The sequence below is a fragment of the Pongo abelii genome, chromosome 2 (genome assembly GCF_028885655.2).
Source record: "Pongo abelii isolate AG06213 chromosome 2, NHGRI_mPonAbe1-v2.0_pri, whole genome shotgun sequence".
Lineage (NCBI taxonomy): Eukaryota > Metazoa > Chordata > Mammalia > Primates > Hominidae > Pongo > Pongo abelii.
In genome coordinates, this window is record NC_085928.1 from 68,127,333 (window position 1) to 68,145,148 (window position 17,816).

Below are 17,816 nucleotides of genomic sequence, written 5' to 3' on the forward strand. Positions count from 1 at the left end.
CCTGATCCTGATTAAAGCCTCTGCAAGGCCCCCAGGCCATGCTCTGAGCTCAGCCCCATCCCAGCTGGTTGACTGTAAGAGGATCCAGGGTGAGAGGTGCGGTCACCTGCAATGTAGAAGGGTGAGAATCATAGATTCCAACAGCTGGGATGGCTTCAGCCTCCCGCATCCACTGCCTGCTCTGCTTGGACGTGCCCCTGGCCTTCTGGGGTCCTAAGCTCAGTTACTCACATATCATTCCAGAACCATCTATGTTAGAAGTCAGGGGATTTTTCCAATTTCACCAATTACTTTCCATCCCAGGCCTTCACCTTTATTTATGGACAGAAAAACCTGGATGCAGGGTTCATGGCTGCTGTCAATGCAGATAAAATTTTAACAGTGGTGACATCCAAGAACCATCCTCCTCACACTCCTGGTTTAGGCCAGGGGCTGGGGTCTCCTTTCTTCCATAATTAAAAATTCACTAGTGAGGACAGATTGCTCATCAATCTTTCATCCCAACAGTCCCTGTTGGAGAAGATGGGGGCACCGCTGATAAAGACAGACCTGGCCGCCCACAGCTCTAGGATGACACTACAGTCTACAGGAGTTCAGGGCCTTGGGTAGAGAGCAGGTGGGCCCAGGGGAGCCTGGGGAGGCCCCTCGAGGACGGCTGGAAGGTGCTGGGCGTGACAGGTGGCCAGTTTTCAGCTTTCTGCCTCATATGGGCATCAGGGAGACATCAGGAAGAGGCCCACAGAGGGTCAGCAGATGAATGTGTGGAGCAAAACAGTCAGAGGGCGTCTCAATGATTGTGCAGCTAGTGCTGCTCCAGATAAAGCTTAATGGGGCACTGCGTGTGAGGGCTTCTGCACAGGGCCAGCCCGGGAGGACAGCCTGGTCAGCGATGCTAGTTGTTCTTATCGTCGTGTCGACATGGTTGCTTCTGTGCTGTGCGTGCCATGTAACTTCTCTGGGACTCAACTTCCTCATCTGTAATGTGGGAGTAATAACAGTGCCCACCTCATGGAGTTGCAAGGAGGAGTACTTGCTCAGGTGTTTTAGATTTTAGCTTTGCGCCTGCTCAAAGGAACCCCTCCAGGTTGGCCTTATTAGTAAGATTGCTATTGTCAAAGGGCGCTAACTCCCCGTCTCCTGACATGGCCGCAGCCTCGTGGATCCCAGGCCAGAAGGAAGGGACAGCCTGGTGAGCAAACAAAACACTGGCACTGCCACTCCCTGGCTGTGTGGCCGCTGCAAGCTCCACCCTTCTCCTGACCTCAGTTTCCCCATCTATACAAAGCAGGTGATGGAGCTGATGATCACTTCCAGCTCCAGGTTCCAAGAAACCCTGCATTTGGCTGCCTCTTGTTGGGCTTGTGTTTTTCCCAGAAAAGATTTGGGGCGGGGAGCTCTGGGGCTCCCAAGCTGGCCCCGTGACTGCTCTGTGTTGGCCTCGTGGCTGTGTGTTCCCTGCAACTCTGCTCCTGGATCTCTGTGAACTCTGGGATGGGCTGTTTTTCTGGGAAGGGGACAGGCTGGCTCAACAGTGGGAGGGATTTGAAGGGTGTGCAGTAGAAGAGAACAGGATGGAGGGAGGGGGAAGGGAGGATCAGGGCCCAGCAAGCTCCAGGTGCTAAGGTGAGGGTAGCAAGGGCGGGGCGCCAGAGGACAGAGCAAAAGCTCAGGCTCAGGCCAGCTGAGCAGCACAGCAGGGCTCAGGAGGGCTCGGCACCAAGTGCCCAGTGCCAACTCATAGTGAGGTAGAATGGAGACTTCAGACACTTTTCAGGACCTGGTTAGCCCTGGATTGGGGCCTGAGGGTGTGAACCCTGTGAGTGAGTAGGACACAGGGAGGCAGGGCCACTGTGCTGGATGCCTGCCATTTGCCCCTCAGGATCTGCTCAGCACTGGTATCCTGCCTGCTGTGTGTCCAGGGAGGTGGCTGGTAGGGGCTGCACCAATGGGCTCCCTCTCCCTCTGGCTTCATGTTAGGTTTGGCCAATGAGAAGCTCTGGTGAGATATAGAGTGACTGGGAGAGAAGTTAGAGTATGTAGCCTCCCAACTCCCTCCCTCAGGGTCAGGGTCCCTTGGGCTGGCTGCATGCTTTGATCACAGGTGACAGCTCCCATCAATCATCTGCTCTGAACAGCCCTCCCCGTTCAGCCGCCCTGTCCTCCCATCTCCTTCAGGACTAGGGGTGCAGGAAAGGAATCCCCCCTGCTTTCACTTGTCCCGGGAGCTGCACCATCCTTCCAGGTTTCCCTACTCCTGCCACGCCTTTGTAGAGTTCCTTCCTTAAACCCTCCTCAAATGACAGGGATGCCCCCAAGTCCCTGACTGATTCAGTCCCCAGAGCCACTGGCCAGGGGTATTAGAAAGGGCCCCAACCCCAGACTTTGTCTACAGCCTGACTTTACCTTCTCACCCTTGATTTCTCTAAGGGACAAGCCGAGCTATCTTCCTCCAGAGTTCCCAGTTTGTATGTCTGGATCCAGCAAAGGGAGGGGAGAGGGGAGGATGCTCAGCCAAGCCTGGGAGATATATCTCCAGGAAGGAGGCACAACTGAGCTGTGCAGGTCACAGCATCAGACACCAGAGCAGAGGGGAGCCCATCCTGCTGGTACCTGGCCCAGAGATGCAGTCCTCCCCAGTGGAGCCAGAAAGCCTGACTTTGCATGAAATCCTCTGGTTTCTATACTGGGATTGGCTCAAATAGTACATTTAAAACTGTTTCAGTCAGATCTGAATCCCTGGCCCCCAGTTTGTGACTTGGAAAATACAAGCCCCCTTAACGTGCTTTTCTGCTCTCGTTTTCTCTTAGGGTTCCCTGCACTTAGAGCGTGGACTGTGAACCCCCAAGGAGACGGTGAGTGTGACAGCCATGAGCCCTGGTTCACCTGGGGGCACCCGTAGAAGCCCACTAGCATCTGTGTGCACCCAGAGCTTCTGGCAGCCTTGATTTAGAAACGCCCAGTTTGCAAACCGCCTCTCTGCGAAATCATCCAGACCAACTGCCCAACATCCAGCCTCCCTAGCCCACTTCCCAAAACTGAAGCCCTCGGCAGTGGCTTTCAAAAAAACCTTCTATTAGTAGAGGAGGAGTAAAGGCAGAAGCAGGTCTGAAAGCTGCAGTTCGGGCTTATTTCCAGCCGGTGACCGCCTCCCCGTCCTCGCAGAGCCTACGCATTGCCACTTTACCTTGGTGTGATATTCCACCAAAAAAGAAGTGCGCTTGGCTTACTAAATGTCCTTTTGAGATAAAGAGCAATATTCCTGTGTGGGCTCTGTGGCTGTCATATCTGTTATTCACACATCAGTATCTTTTAACGCCATCAGATGGTTTTTCTATTACTATCTCCCTGAGGTCAGTCCACTGAGGGGCATTTTTGGTTTGAAGCCTTGAGAAGGGGAAGCCTGGGTGGGGCCTGGGAGCCTGCAGAGGTCTTTGGAGCTCAGTGGCCTTTTGAATTGAGCTGGCTCTGGGACCACAGTCTTTGGCCCCTGTCTTGGGTTGATGGGGCCACTGTGGGCTAGCCTGAAACCCTCGCCATCATGGTGTCCCTGAAAAAACAAGCTTGAGGCTCTGAACCATCTGTTTACAAACAAGTCTTAGGAGACACAGCCCCTTTATACTGGGGGACTATCTGGGAGTTCTCTGGAATGGGCCATAGCGGATCCCCTGCCAGTGCCTCCGGGGTGGCACTTCCCTGACAGCCTTGGGGGTGGGTGTGTGTGGAACTGGCTTCCTTCCTAGACTGAATTAGCCACTGCTCCAAGGTTTGACAAGAGAGAGCCTGCCCCACCCAACACCCCCTCCCCACAGACCTGTCACAGTGTCCAAATCACCACCATGCTTGTCACTCCTTGGAAGAGGATGGGGAAGAAACCTTGAAAACTTCCATCAAAATATCATCTATAGGTTAGCTGTGGTTACTTCTAAGTTTAGAGATTATGGGCAATTTGAGTTTTCTAAGTTTTATGTAATAAGCACATGTTTCTTTCATGGTTTTTTCCCAAGTGCTCTCTGGGGAGGTCTAGAAACCCATGGGCATACATGTGTGTTGTAGAAGTGATCTGACTAGATTGGCCCCAGAAGACAGCAGGGCTCTGGGAACTGGGGCATGGGTACCTTTTGATGGAAAAGCAAAAGGTGATGCTGGGGAAAGACTAAAGAGCCGGCAGGGGTGAAGCATGCCTCCTCCTCCGATTTTGCTGCCGTTGTGAGCTAAAGACCCAAAGCATGATAATTTTCTGAAAATAATGTGGACTTGATCTGTCACTTCTGTTCCACTGCTCATCACCTCGATAGCCTTGTCTCTTCCTCTCCACACTCAGCTCCTCCCAAGGCAGGGCCTTGTCTCCTTGTTCATGCCTGGGGCCCAGTGAGGTGCTAATTTGCATGGGAACTGGTATTTGCCGTGCCCTACCATGTGCCAGGCACAGTACTAAGGATCACCTCTTACATAGGTTCATCCTGAGAACAAGATGCAATGATTATCCCCGTTCTGCAGGCGAGGAGACTGAGGCTCAGAGAAGTGAAGTGACTTGCCCAAAGTCACTTGACCATTAAGACGCAGGACTGGAACCCAGTCCATCTGACTTCAAATACCTTGTTTTGCCACCATATCCCCGCAGAAATAACATTACGTTTGTAAAAGACTGGACAATGGATAAAACAATGTATTCATAATTTTACTTCCCTGCCACGGCATGTTTGGGGTATTTTTGCTCTCCTTCCTGCTTTTATCTATATACGTATTTTCTTTGACACAGTCTCATTAGTGCATCCTTGTCTGGGCTGTTACACAGTTGTGGCTATTCTAGTGGGGTCAACACAGCAATGACGGTTTGTGTCCCAGATGAGCAAATGGCCAGGTGGGCATGTTGGCCGTCACCTGGTGAGGGTTAGGTGGGCCACACCAGCTCGTGTTCCCTTGGGGCACACACCAGCTTTGCGTCCTCCTGGTCCTGCACACCCAGTACCTCATGTTGCTGGCAAGATAGGAAGGCAGAACAGGACACCAGGGCTGGATCTGGGAGCCATCCTGCTGCTGCCCTGCTCAGCAGCTTGTCCCTGTGTGAAGACCAGCACTCTCAGACCCTCTGGAATAACGGCTAAGCCCTTGGTCTTTGGAGACAGGCAAAACTGAATTTCAATCCTGACTGCTTCCTTCTCAAGCTATGCATGGCCTTGGGCACGTGGGTGACTCTACCCCTTTGGGCCTTCGTTTCTTCCTCTGTAAGATGAGTGTCCACTCCACGGAATGCTGAGAAAACAGCCAGGCCACCTCCTTTCCTTCCCTTCCCTTCCTAAGTAACCAGGCTCTCACCTGAAGGGCAACTTCATTTTAGCGGGGGATGGCTGTCACTTTCTTGTGTTGACTATAGGCAGGTAGCTTGGGTTTTATTTTGTTTGTTTCTTTTTACTTTTGGAAGATGTCTAAAATTATAACAGAAGCCCTGGGAATCTTTTAATATGTGTGATAAGAAATTGTTATACCCCTGAAAGTGGCATAACCTACTAGAAAGTTTTAAAGGCTTTTACAAAGGTTCCTCTTTCAAAATATAAGGAACTAGTAATTTCACTTCTAGGACATTTGCCCTGAGGAAATAACCCAAAATGCATAGAAAGATTGATCTACAAGGATGTGTATCACAGCAGTATTTATATTAGTTAACAATAGGAAACAATGTGAATGGCCAGCAGCAGGGAACTGGGAGTCAGTTGTGGCAATATAGATCGCAGAAGAAAGATTCTGGGCAGCCATCGAAACTGTTTGAGATGAATTTTTAATAATGAGGAGAAAATGTTCACATTTCAGTATTAAGTGAAAAGTCAATTTGCCAAAATTAATCCAAACTCTATTTTTTTAAATAGGTAGACAAAAACAGAAGTAAGCAAGAGAGAAAGAAGTGGGGAGAGAGAGAAAGAGAAGATAGAAGAAACAGATACAAAAGTGTGGGAGGATAACAGGTGACTTTTTTTTTTCTTTGTGCTTTTCTGCACTTTCTAAATTTCCCCCAGTGGAATGTTCACTGTTTATATAATCACAAAGAGGAGTTAGAGTTAAGAAAAAATCCTCTGCCCCCACCAATGTGTGTGTGTGTGTGTGTGTGTGTGTGTGCATTTTGTTAGTCAGCTGTGTAAGAAAAATGGTTATGTTGGCACTTTTCATTCTAAATTGCTCTTTTTCTCAAAAACACATTTTTTTATTCAAAGCCAATGTCAATGTCACATAGTCTTCCTTCTGTCCCTGGAGCTGCAGTTCTGAGGGAGCTGGCTTTGGGGCTGTATTCATATATTCATGTTAGGGCTGCCATAACAAAGTACCACAGACTGGAGGACTTAAACGACAGATTCATTTCTCACAGTTCTAGAGGATAGAAGTTTAAGACCAAGGTGTTGGCAGGGCTGGTTTCCTCTGAGTCCTCTTTCTTTGGCTCCTAGACAGCTGACTTCTCCTGTATCCTCACCTTCCGAATATGTCTGTGCTCAAATTTTTTCTTATAAAGACACCAGTCAGATTGAATAAGGGCCCACCCTAACGACCTCATTTTAACTTAATCACATCTTTAAAAACCCTATATCCAAATATAGTCCCATTCTGAAGTGGCGAGTGTTAGGATTTCACCATATGAATTTGCGGGACACAATTCAGGCTGTAACAGGGACAGCTTGTTCCTGGCAACCGAGACCACTTATTTTGCAGAGCACTGAACTTGGAGCTGTAGTGGGATCGGGGGAGGGAGGTAAGTGTGGAAGGAAAACTCGTGTCTCCATCCTTAATAAATCTCTGGAGAGGTGTGATGCAGACACCTAAGTAGGTGGTGCACTTGGTTACCACCTTACCTTCCCAGCAAGACCCAGAAGCAACAGTACAACCATCCCAGCTGAGCTCATCCACCACAGAGTGGCTGCTCAAGGCCATAGCAAAATAGTTCATCCTGCAAACATTAATTTTACTAAGAAACTCTCATGAAGTGAGAAGCAGTGAGTTAGAGATAAACAATTTGATAGTTGAAATGGGCTTCTGGACATTAAAACCTGAATATAAAAAATAATTTTTCTTAGCATCAACTCCAAAGTGATTTTGATTTATAAAATCAGTGGTGGAGAGAAGGACTAGGATGAGCAAGTTGGATGTGGATGGTGACGGTTGCTGAGTTTAGCAGAAACAAAGCTTCACCTCTGTGGACCTTGACACTAGCTTAAAGGTCCTTCTGTCCCTTGTCAGCTGACCTTCTTAGATCACTGTGGATCAAAACTACTCTGAGGGCCTGGCCGTTGGACTGTTGGAGCTCAGTGTAAGGTGAGAGTGTGGCAAAGATACCCTCAAATATCTCTGTAAATGTCTTCCTTCCTGTCTTTGCCTAAAACCAAAACTTGGAGTCATCCTTGACCCTCCCTTGTTTTCTGCTCGTGTCTTGACTGTCATTGTCTTCTATCTACTTCCTGGGGACATCACAAAATCCAGGTCACCGCCATGTCTTGCCTAGACCGCTGGGTCAGCCTCCTGGTTGCTCCCGCTCCTACACCTGTCCCTGATCACTCACCCCATGGCAGCAGCCAGATGGGTCCTTTGAAACACAGATCTGCTCACATCACTCCCTGACGGTAACCCTCCAGTAGCTTCCTGATGTCCTGAGGCTAAAATCCAAGCTCTCCTGACAATAGTGGCTTAGGGTGCTTCCTGCCTTCACCTCTGGCCTCTGATCCCACCAGCCCCCTGCTCTCTATGTCCAAGTGATGCTCAGCTTCCGTGTCTCCAATGCTTCTCACTCACCCTACTCACAGGGTAGAATCCAGGACCATGCATGAGATCCTGGAATTGAGGGGACAGTTGATTGAGAAAACAGCCCCATGACATACAACAGCTTGGTTTCAGCATTTTTCTCTTATTCTCTTATAGCAAAGTCTCTTCTCTTAGCAGCTTTTCTGGGAGACTGAAAATTGGTCACTATTCCTAGAGGTCTACTTGGTACTGACTCTTTATTTCTTGCCTAAACGTCCTGGGACTCCCTGCTCTGGTAGACGTTAGCAAGGGAGTCAACCAAATAAAGTCCTGTGGGCCTGCTTCCATCCTGCCTCTCATAGAACCCTCATAGCCACTCTGGGACACAGGTCGGTGGTATTACCATTATCTCCACTCTACAGACAACAAAACTGAGGCACAGGGAGGGGAGGCCACTTGCCAAAGCTCACCCAACTACGATGTGGGAGAAAAGATTAAAACCCAAGTCACAAGACTGCACATTCAGTGTATTTTTCTCATTTGTGTTTCTGTGTTTAATCTTGTGGTGATTTTTGAAGGAAATGACCTGGCGTATTGTGCTTTCGGAGCATCTGTTTGTTACCTACTAACAAAGCACTTTTTCTCTTGAGCTCAAGCCGTTGAAACTGTACAGCCCTACAGCGATTCCTGCCACATCTGTGTAAATAAATCCTTATAACAACCAGCTGGAAAGCAAAACGTTCCATGAGGTACCAGATCATTTGTATGATACCTCTTCCAGCTGGCCAGTTTTCTTGGTGGCATGTAATTTATTCATTCATTCAGCAAATACATACGGAGCCAAACACTAGGAATACAGCAGTGAACAAAGTAGATGTGGTTCCTGCCTTCAGGGAGCTGACATTCTCCCAAGGGAGATGGACAATAATCAAATAAACAAATGCATACGTAATATGCCGTAAAGGCTGTCAAGAAGGATACAGCTGGGTGAGAGGAGAGATGGGGAGGGGCTACTTTATATAAGGTGCTCAGGGAAGGCTTCTTGGAGGAGGTGACCTTTCAGGCTGGAATGAGGGAATGAAAACCAAGAACAACATTCCAGGGAAAGGGACAAGCAAAAGCCTAAGGCAGGCTGAAGCTTGGGATGTTTGGGGAACATCAAGGAAGCCAGGAAGGCAAAGGACAGCACAGGGGAGGGAGAAGTGAGAGGTGAGGTCAGAGAGCTAGGTGAGGGGCTGTGCCTTAATTCCAGGGGAGGTGGGGCACTTGAGGGTCTTGAGTGGGCTGGGTGGGGGATACAGGCTCTCCAAGCTGCTGTTTGGAGAGTCTGCTGCAGGGGGCAAGGGCAGAAGCAGGGAGAATGTTACCATTATCCGGGTAAGAGATGATGGCGGCTGGGCCAGGACAGTGGCAGTGGAGGAGAGAAGTGGCTGTGTTCCAAACAGCTGTGACAGTTGAGCTGACCTGACCTACTCTCACACTGGGGGTGAGATTAGAAGGAAAAAGAAGAATCAAAGGTGATGGGGTGTGTTTTGACACCAATGGTGTTTTATAAGTCATCAAGGGCACTAATCACCCAGAGCTAATGCAGACCCCACAAGTTAAAGGGCACAGTCCGCAATAAGACTGCCCCCACTTAGATGCCAACTACCAGGAGGGTCCCCAAGCTGCCTGCAGTTCTGACCAGCTGGCAACAAACTCAGGGGTTCCCACAACCCCCTCTGGTTTGATAATTCACTGGAATGACTCACCAAACTCAGAGAAGTGCCGCTTTTATGATTACCATTTTGTTATGAAGGATACAAATCAGGACCAGCCACACACAGGGTAAGGTCTGGAAGGGCCCTGAACACAGAGCTCCCACACATTTTTCAGGGCATGAAATCAAGGCACATCACCTCCCAGGAACATCATTGTGTTCACCAACTGGGAACTCCACTGAGCTTTGGTGTCCAGAGTTTTTATTAGAGCCTCATCACATAGACATGATTGATTGAATCATCAGCCATGAGACTGAACTCAATCTCCAGCCCTCTCCCCTTGGTGGAGGCCAGGCTGGCTCAAAGCCCCAACTCTGTAATGGCATGATTGTTCCTTCTGGTGCCCAGCCCCCATCTTGACTCATCTTATCTCTTAGCATAAACTCTAAGGAGTTCATGAATAACAAAGATACTCCTACCATGTGGGAATTTCCAAGGAGTTAGAGTTTGCCTTCCAGGAACCAGGGACAAAAGCCTGTCAAATTTTTATTATACAATCATATAACCAGGTGGAGGCTGGTGCTATTTACTAAGACTAGCAGAAGACCAGAGAGGGGGCAATAGGTTTGGTACAGGAAAACGGAGGGTAATGGTGTGGACGTGTTAACTTTAAAATGTTCATTAGATATCAAAGTGGAAATGTGGCGTAGGCAGTTGGAGTTATGACTCTGCAGCTCAGGGAGATATCAGTATATAGATCATATTTAAAGCCATGGGGCTGGATAACTGAGGAAGCCAGTGTCTTTAGGGAGAAAAAAAAGAACTCACAGCTATGCCTTGAAGCGCCCCACACTTGGTGGTGGGGAGAGGAAGGGCCAGCAAAGCAAATAGAGGAGGAGGGGCCAGAGAGGTAGCAGGAGAACCAAGGGAGTACGGAGGGGTCCCCAGGCAAGTGCTTTGCAAGGAAGGGCGAGCAGCAGTGTCAAATGCTGCTACAGGCCAAGGAAGGGGAGGACCAAGAAATGGCCTCTGGACTTGGCAAGATGAGGGCCACAGTAATCTTCAGCTGAGTGGTTTCTGGAAAGGGGAGGTGACAAAAGCTAATTGAAGAGGACCAAGGTGGGAACGGTTAGTGAGGAAGCAGAGATAGGGAGCGAAGACCCCACAGGGGCTTGGGGCCTGGGGAGGGGTTAAAGTGGGAGCTTTCATAGCACAGGTGTCATAGCACACCTGGTGGCCAGAGAGCATATGCAACAACTGCCATGTGCCCAGTGCTGAGCCAGGAGTTGTAGGTGTCTTCTGGAAGCTCAGAGTGTGGTAGGAGAGGAGAGATGGGAGTTGCCATCCATACTCTAGAACAGAGAGTGTAAAATGCAATGCTGGCCGGCAGAAATGTAGACAGGAGAAACCATTTCTAACTGGGGATAATCAGGATAGGCGTAACAACCATAGCTATTTCTGTTGAGCATCTTCTGTGTACCTGGGAGCATGCTGGGCCCCTGAAATGCATTCTCCTATCTAACACTTATGACACTGGTGGTGTCTCCATTTTACAGGTGCGAAAACTAAGGCTTAGAGAGGTGGAGTCACTGGTCCAACGTCACTCTCTTAGGAATTGCCAGAGTTAGAAGTGAATGACGATGGGAAAGGATGTTTATAGGCAAAGTTCGGTAGGGAGAGGGGACGGGCAGAAATGAGGACTCAAACACAAGAGAAGCCTATGTGAGTTTGGGTGATCCTGGGTGAGGACCCACTCAGAGCAGAAGTGGAACACGTGAGTCCCATGTGAGTCACTCAAAAGAGGGACCCAGTGCCTCCCAAGCACTTGTCACTGATGGTGTAGGCTCAGGCAGCTCCTTGACCCCTTGGGCTGCCTTCCTCTGGCCAGGGGAGAGTGCAGATGTCAGTGGACAGGACTGAAGCAAGAGAGAGCTCAAGGGGAGAGGAGGGGAGGCTGGACGACACCGATGTATCCCTGACCTTTGCCAATACTTTCCCACACCCCTCTGCCCAAGCTCTCCGCAGCCACACCCCAACGCCAAACATGCCCAGGCCAGGGAGGTGCCCCTGCTCACAGCCCTCACAGTTCCTTGTCTTTAAACAGGGTCAGAGGGCCTTGCCCACCCCTGCCAGAGAGCATAATTATGACCTAAAACAACATTTGGGGAGAAAGCACTTCGAAGAAACGTCCCCACAAAACCAGGAGTCACACCCTCATTCAGGAGTGGTGGGAACCACCCGTTCTAACAGGCAGAGGGGTGCAGGTGGACGGTGCCTCCTGAGGGTGGATTTGGAGCTGTTTGATTTGGAAATGTCTCTGATCTATGGAGACACCCCTGCGAGCCCTCAGGTTCTGGTTTCTCATCTGTGAAATGGGTGCATCCTGGTTGAGTCAGTCTGCGGGCTGCCTGCTGAGAGGGACTGCCAGCGAGCCCAGCCGGGCAGGATGCACTGTTATAACCTTGTGTGGTCACCAAGTGAAGCTCTCCAGCCTCTGCTGGGCTTGATACAGTCGCATGGCGTGCCAAGGCTGCAGGGCTCTTCCATGCCTCCCAGTTCTCAGAGGGGTAGACCGAGGCCCAGAGAGACCAGACTAAGGTTCCCTCCAGCATGTGTTGATATTTCTTTCCCAAATCTTTATAGCATGAAAGCAGAGGAGAGAGACATGAAAGGAGGGGAAAAGGAAAAGAGATGGGGAGAGGGATGAGACCCAGGAAGATATCTGGATTTGGGAGGATGGAGGCTCACTTTCGTTTGCAAGAAGGAAACTTGAAGATTGAACAAGGCCGAGAACATTCTTAATTTGAAGCCTATCATTCCATCACTTTACCTGGAAGTCCATGACCCCACTACTCCATTCACCTCATGCAGTGAATATGTTAGGGGTTTAGTTGCAGATTCTGGAGGTGAGTGGGCTGGGGAAGAGAAGCAGCTAGAAGCAGAAAAATGCTTAGTGATGCCGCCTTGAAGGCATGACATCCTGCTGTGCCTGGGCACACGTGTATTTGAAAGGGGCTCAAAAATTGGGGGTGGGGAACCGGGATGGATACTATCTGTGATCTAGAGGCCAGCCGTGAGTGAGCTGCACTTTCTTCCAACCCATTTAGGGTTGGAAGAAAGGCTCATGCCCTTTGGCGTCAAGGAATGTGATCATCAGACCTCCAATGCCAGAGCTTGGAATAGTGGGCCAGATAAAAAAATATTTATACACACACACGATATATATTTTTTCCTGTCATGTGTGTGTGTGTGTGTGTGTGTGTGTGTGTGTGTGTGTATGAGAGAAGCACAAGAAGATAAAAAGAGAAGCAGGAAGGAGCAAAGGAACCAGGAATGGTCAGACTGAGTCAGGATTTTTCCAGGGCTGCGATGAGCCCATTGACGGAAATGGAGATGATGAGGTGACACCAGAAGCCCCACTGTGGCCGAGGATGGGAGCGAGGGAGCTGCAGTCCTTGAAGGGTCACTCAGGGCCGGGCCAAACAGCCCACTCCCCCACGAATTGATCAGAGGCACTGCAGTGCCCCAGCCCCTTAGGATGACAGTGATGTCCACCTCATCAGCCCTGAGCCATCTAAAGATGCTGAGAGTACCAGTGAGGGCTGCTGCACCTTGTGATTTTGTATGCATTCCCATTTAAACAAAACAAGACCCAAAACCTAGTTGGCAGAGGAGTTGGCTCTTAAAGGGTTAACCCTCAGTTACCTGGACCTCCAGGTAGGCCTCCCCTTGCACACACCTGTCAGAGGATCTCCCGCTGCCCATCCAGTGGCATTTCTATACTGGCAAGTGCTTTACCATCCAATCCCCACCAATGGCCTCTGTTGGCTGACTTTTTACACACATTTTCTTTCTTTTTACACACACTTGGAAAGCTCCCAGCTTCAGCTAGGTGCACCGAGGAGGCTTGGAGTAGCAGGGCTGATCGATGCCGGGAGGCTCCTTGCGGCTGCCAGAGCCGCAGTCCTGGGTGGGGGCGGCTGTGGGCTCTGCAGCAGCAGCTCTCTGTGTCTCTGCCCTGCTGCTGGCAGCCAGAGCTCCAGACAGCTCCTTGCCCTCCAGACCCTCAGCCCAGAGCCCAGGGCACAGGAGAGGCCTGCTCCTGGGTTACAGCTTGCCTGGTACACACCCAGAAGGGTAAGTGAGGGACGTGGATGCAGTGGAGCCACGGGGTCCTGGGACAGAGCTGATAGAGTTGTTGGTGCCAGGGCTATGGCTGTTTCGATTGGAGGAGGAAACAGCTCAGAGTCCGTTCCTGCTCATTCCGTGAAGCAGCTTGGCTCTGCCGAAACTCGAGACGGCCCGGAATTCTGGGGAAGGAAGGTTGCTGTTGGCTTGCAGTCAAGGCAAGGGGGTTATAGGACATCCCCGAAGGACCTGAGCTCCTTCCCTCATTTTTTACCAGATGTTTACTGAGGGCCTTGTGCACGCCAGCTCCCTGCTAGGCACCAGGGGGGTTAGTAGGACTGAAATAGGCCTCTCCCCAGCAGTGCCCCTAGTCTTGCCAGGTTGATGTCTTGCTAGGAGAATGGTTGCTTAAATAATTGTAGTACCATGTGACATGTGATAAGAGAGGGTCTGGCCAAGGGAGGAAGAGGCCAGAGGGGCCTCAGTGTGCTGTAGAAGATTTTACAGATCAGGGGCCATTTCAACCAGGTCTTGGCAGATGAGTAAGAATTCTTCAGGGAACAAAGGGCAGCCAAAATCTTATGAGAGACTGCAAAGAGATTTGAACATACAAAATGTGATCATATGTGGTGACCGGCTCGGCAGGTCTGAGCAGAGGCTGCAGAGGGCCAGCAGAGGAAACTGACAGGGCCTCATCACCAAAGGCCTCCAAGGCCAGTTGAGGGAGTCAGGACTTGGTCTTACAGACAGGTGAGAGACACTGAAGATTTTAATTTTTTTGTTAAGAGTTAAGGTCTCACTATGTGACCCAGGCTGGAGTGCAGTGGCACAATCATAGCTCACTGCAGCTTCAAACTCCTGAGCTCAAGTGATCCTCCCACATCAGCCTCCCCAGTAGCTGGGACTACAGGCACAAGCCATCATGCCCAGTGGCACTGCAGACTGTATAATGGGGGCTTGATGTGGTCAGCTTTGCATCTTAGAAAACTACAGTGTGCATAGAGTGAGGAGGGAGACAGGGACCTTCCAGAGAAGAAAGCTATGACTTAAAAATCATAGAGGCCAGTGCTTAGACCAAGGCAGTGGAGTCAGGAGGTGGAGAGCAGGGGACAGCTTTGCTCTTTTCCGAGTTTGAGTGACAAGGGTCAATCATGAAGGAAAAGGAAGTGTCAGGGATGATTTCAAAGTGGACAGTGGGGCCTGGGTGGGTGATGCCGCCTCTTGATGAGAGACGGGACAAGGGGAGAAGGAGCAGGTAGAAGAGAGAGGGAGGGAGGTCATAAGGTCAAATCTGGTCACACTGGGACCTGACTTTGATATAATATCACCCCCCAGACCCCTGCCCTAGCAAGCTTCAAGGTAAACCTTGGTAATGCTGAGTCAATGCCAGATTTATCATCCACACACCCTCCAAATCTACATGTGGTCACTGAACTTGTGATAGCTGCCACACTCAAACAGAAAGATCTCACCCTGCAACTACAGCAGGCTTGGCTTGGCCCTCGCTGCTTGGGGTTGCACCCCCTTTCCATCTAAGTGCAAGGGTGGAAAGTGGGTGCCATGTCCCCAATGTGAGCAGATTTTCCAGGTATTGAATGGCAATGCCACTGGGCAGGTTGGTGGTGCAGAGCCTACCCTAGAAATGGATCATTTAGAAAGGCTCTGTGTCCTGGCCAGGGTGCCAGGTGTGCAGGGGTCAGGGATACCTGGGAGATGGCTAATGGTTCACTGCCTTGGCCCACCACTGAACCCTCTCCAGGGAGTCCGGGGACTCTGCCTGGCTTTGAAAAAGACCTTGGCTTAGGAGAAATGGAAATGTCAGGGAGCAATGGTTTCTAAGGTCCAGGGCTAGAGGTCTGGGAGTGCCCAGTTTGTGGGGGATTCCTGGTTGGAAGTACTGCAACTAAACAACTTCCTCTGCAGCTTCCTCCACTGTTTCAGGCTCTGTTCTGGGCTTTCCACTGCCGGGCTTATTCAACCCTCACACAAGTGGATCAGAGAGGAGAAGCAACTGGCCAGTGTCACACAGCCAGTACGTGGTCAACCAGGTTCCTGCCAAGGCCTGAGAGACTTGGGTGCAGGTCTTCTCCACTTACTCCCCCAACTGCCAAGCCAATGCCACATCTTGTCTCTGGGTGAAGTTGGAAAAGATAGAACATTTAAAAACAGTATGAGATTCATACCTGAGTTGCCAAATTAACTGTTTTTAAGACAAAGGTTGATGGGAACGGTCTCTCTCTCTCTCCCTCTCTCTCTCTCTCTCTCTGTTTCTCTCTCTCTCTCTCTCTCTCTCTCTGTGTGTGTGTAGACTCCATTTTATTGTGTGTGTAGACTTACGTTTTATTGAGCGCCTACTATGTGCCAGACCCTGGGGAAACAGCAGTGACTGAGGGAGACTTAGGGAGGAATGGATAGGAATATGGGGAAAGGTCTCATACATAAGCAGGTGTGTAAAACACACATACACACGGACGTGCACATTAGTGCTCCAAACCTTTATAAAAGTAGACACATTTACCTGGCACAGACACACAGATACACATCCCCAAAACTCCCTGCATGCATATGCCTACCTCCGCTGCACACAGGTCTGCCCACAGGATTCACACTGACTTCCAGAGTTAACTGAGTAAGGGAACTGGACCTCCAACCCAATATACAAGCCAGGAGGATTTGAAGTCTTACACTCCCTACTTCACCAAAGACTAGCAAAGGACCTTAATCCTGGCTTTTATCTCCACCCCGCTGGTCAGGGGCTGAGCTCCCAGGGTTAGATGGTGCAGACTGCAGCTTTGCCCAGGGAGTCTGCTAAGAGTCATTGCCACCATCTATTAAACACAAGCCAGGCTCTTGACATGCGTTGCCTCCTCTCACATACACTCTGGCCCTGGAGTGTATGGGTACAGAACTACCCTCATTTTATAGATGAGAAAACTGAGGTTCAGAGAGCTGGGTTGTCTCACCTGGGGTCTCATGCAGATCACAAGCGGCAGAGCCCAGATTGAACACTGAACTCCTCCACTGGAAACAGCAGCCCGAGTCCTTAAGGTTTTTTTTTGTTTGTTTATTTTTTGTTTTTGTTTTGTTTTGTTTTGTTTTGTTTAGGAGATAAAGCCTTGCTCTGCACCCAGGCTGGAGTGCGGTGGCACGATCATAGCTCACTGCAGCCTTGAACTTCTGGACTCAAGCAAACTTCCCATCTCAGCCTGCAGAGTAGCTGGGACCACAGGTGCACACCACCACAGCCAACTAATTTAAAAAAAACAAAATGTAGAGGGCTGGGCACGGTGGCTCATGCCTGTAATCCCAGCACTTTGGGAGGCCGAGGCAGGCAGATCACTTGAGGTGAGGAGTTCGAGACCAGCCTGGCCAACATGGTGAAACTTCATCTCTACTAAAAATACTAAAATTAGCCAGGCGTGCTGGTGCATGCCTGTAGTCCCAGCTACTCAGGAGGCTGAGGCAGGAGAATCACTTGAACCCGGGAGGCGGAGGTTGCAGTGAGCTGAGACTACGCCACTGCACTCCCCCCTGGGTGACAAAGTGAGACTCTGTCTCAAAAAAAAAAAAAAAAACTGTAACGATAGGGTCCCATTGTATTGCCCAGGCTGGTCTTGAAGTGCTGGCTTCAAGCAATCCTCCAGCTCCAGCCTCACAAAGTGTTCTTAGGTCTTTCCTTTATTTCCTGACAAGCTAAGAAGCCCCAGCTCTGGTTCCCAGAACTATTCCCCAGTTTCCCCCCAGCTTGCCCTCTCTGGTCCATGACTTGTCAGGTGGGAAAAAAGAAAGACTTTGAGCCTAACAGAGGCAAGGAGGCTATTGCCCAGGGATGGTGAACAGGCCAGCTTTGGAATCAGACCCTGGGCTCCAGCCTCAGTCTTTCCATATGTAGAATAGAGATGATACTAGCATCCCACATTGAGCTCTGTTGAGCATTAAATGAGAGGACACGTGTAAATGCTTAGCCTGGAGCCCAGCACATAGGCTAGTATTGTTGTTGCTATTGTCTTGTTGCTGTCAGCATCTGCCCATCACCCATGAACAATTTCCTGAAGACCCATTTTGTGAAGTAGTTAGTGTGTTATTCCCTAGAGATGTGGAGTGGGCTCATATTCTAGTGGCAGAGATGGAAGTATTAATAAACGAGGATGCTTTGGTGCAATAGATGCTTGGAAGGATGTCTGTACAGTGGGGACACGGAAGGCTGTGGCACATTCTATTAAAAGCAGCAGGTGCACTTTTAATAGGGTAAAAAGGGCATTCCAGGAG

The 17,816-nt window shown here is 50.0% G+C and overlaps 1 protein-coding gene across 8 annotated transcripts in view; it reads left to right on the forward strand.

Annotated features, from left to right (window-relative positions):
- Positions 1–17,816, forward strand: part of ATP2B2 (ATPase plasma membrane Ca2+ transporting 2) — a 390,731-nt gene that overhangs the window by 87,493 nt on the left and 285,422 nt on the right. For 7 of the 8 annotated variants that reach the window (XM_063721890.1, XM_063721889.1, XM_063721888.1 and 4 more), the window contains exons 2-3: positions 2,808–2,852; positions 5,865–5,960. The gene's annotated coding sequence lies outside the window, so the exon portion shown is untranslated. The remainder of the gene's footprint in view (positions 1–2,807; positions 2,853–5,864; positions 5,961–17,816) is intronic. The other variant, XM_063721891.1, reaches the window with a different exon arrangement.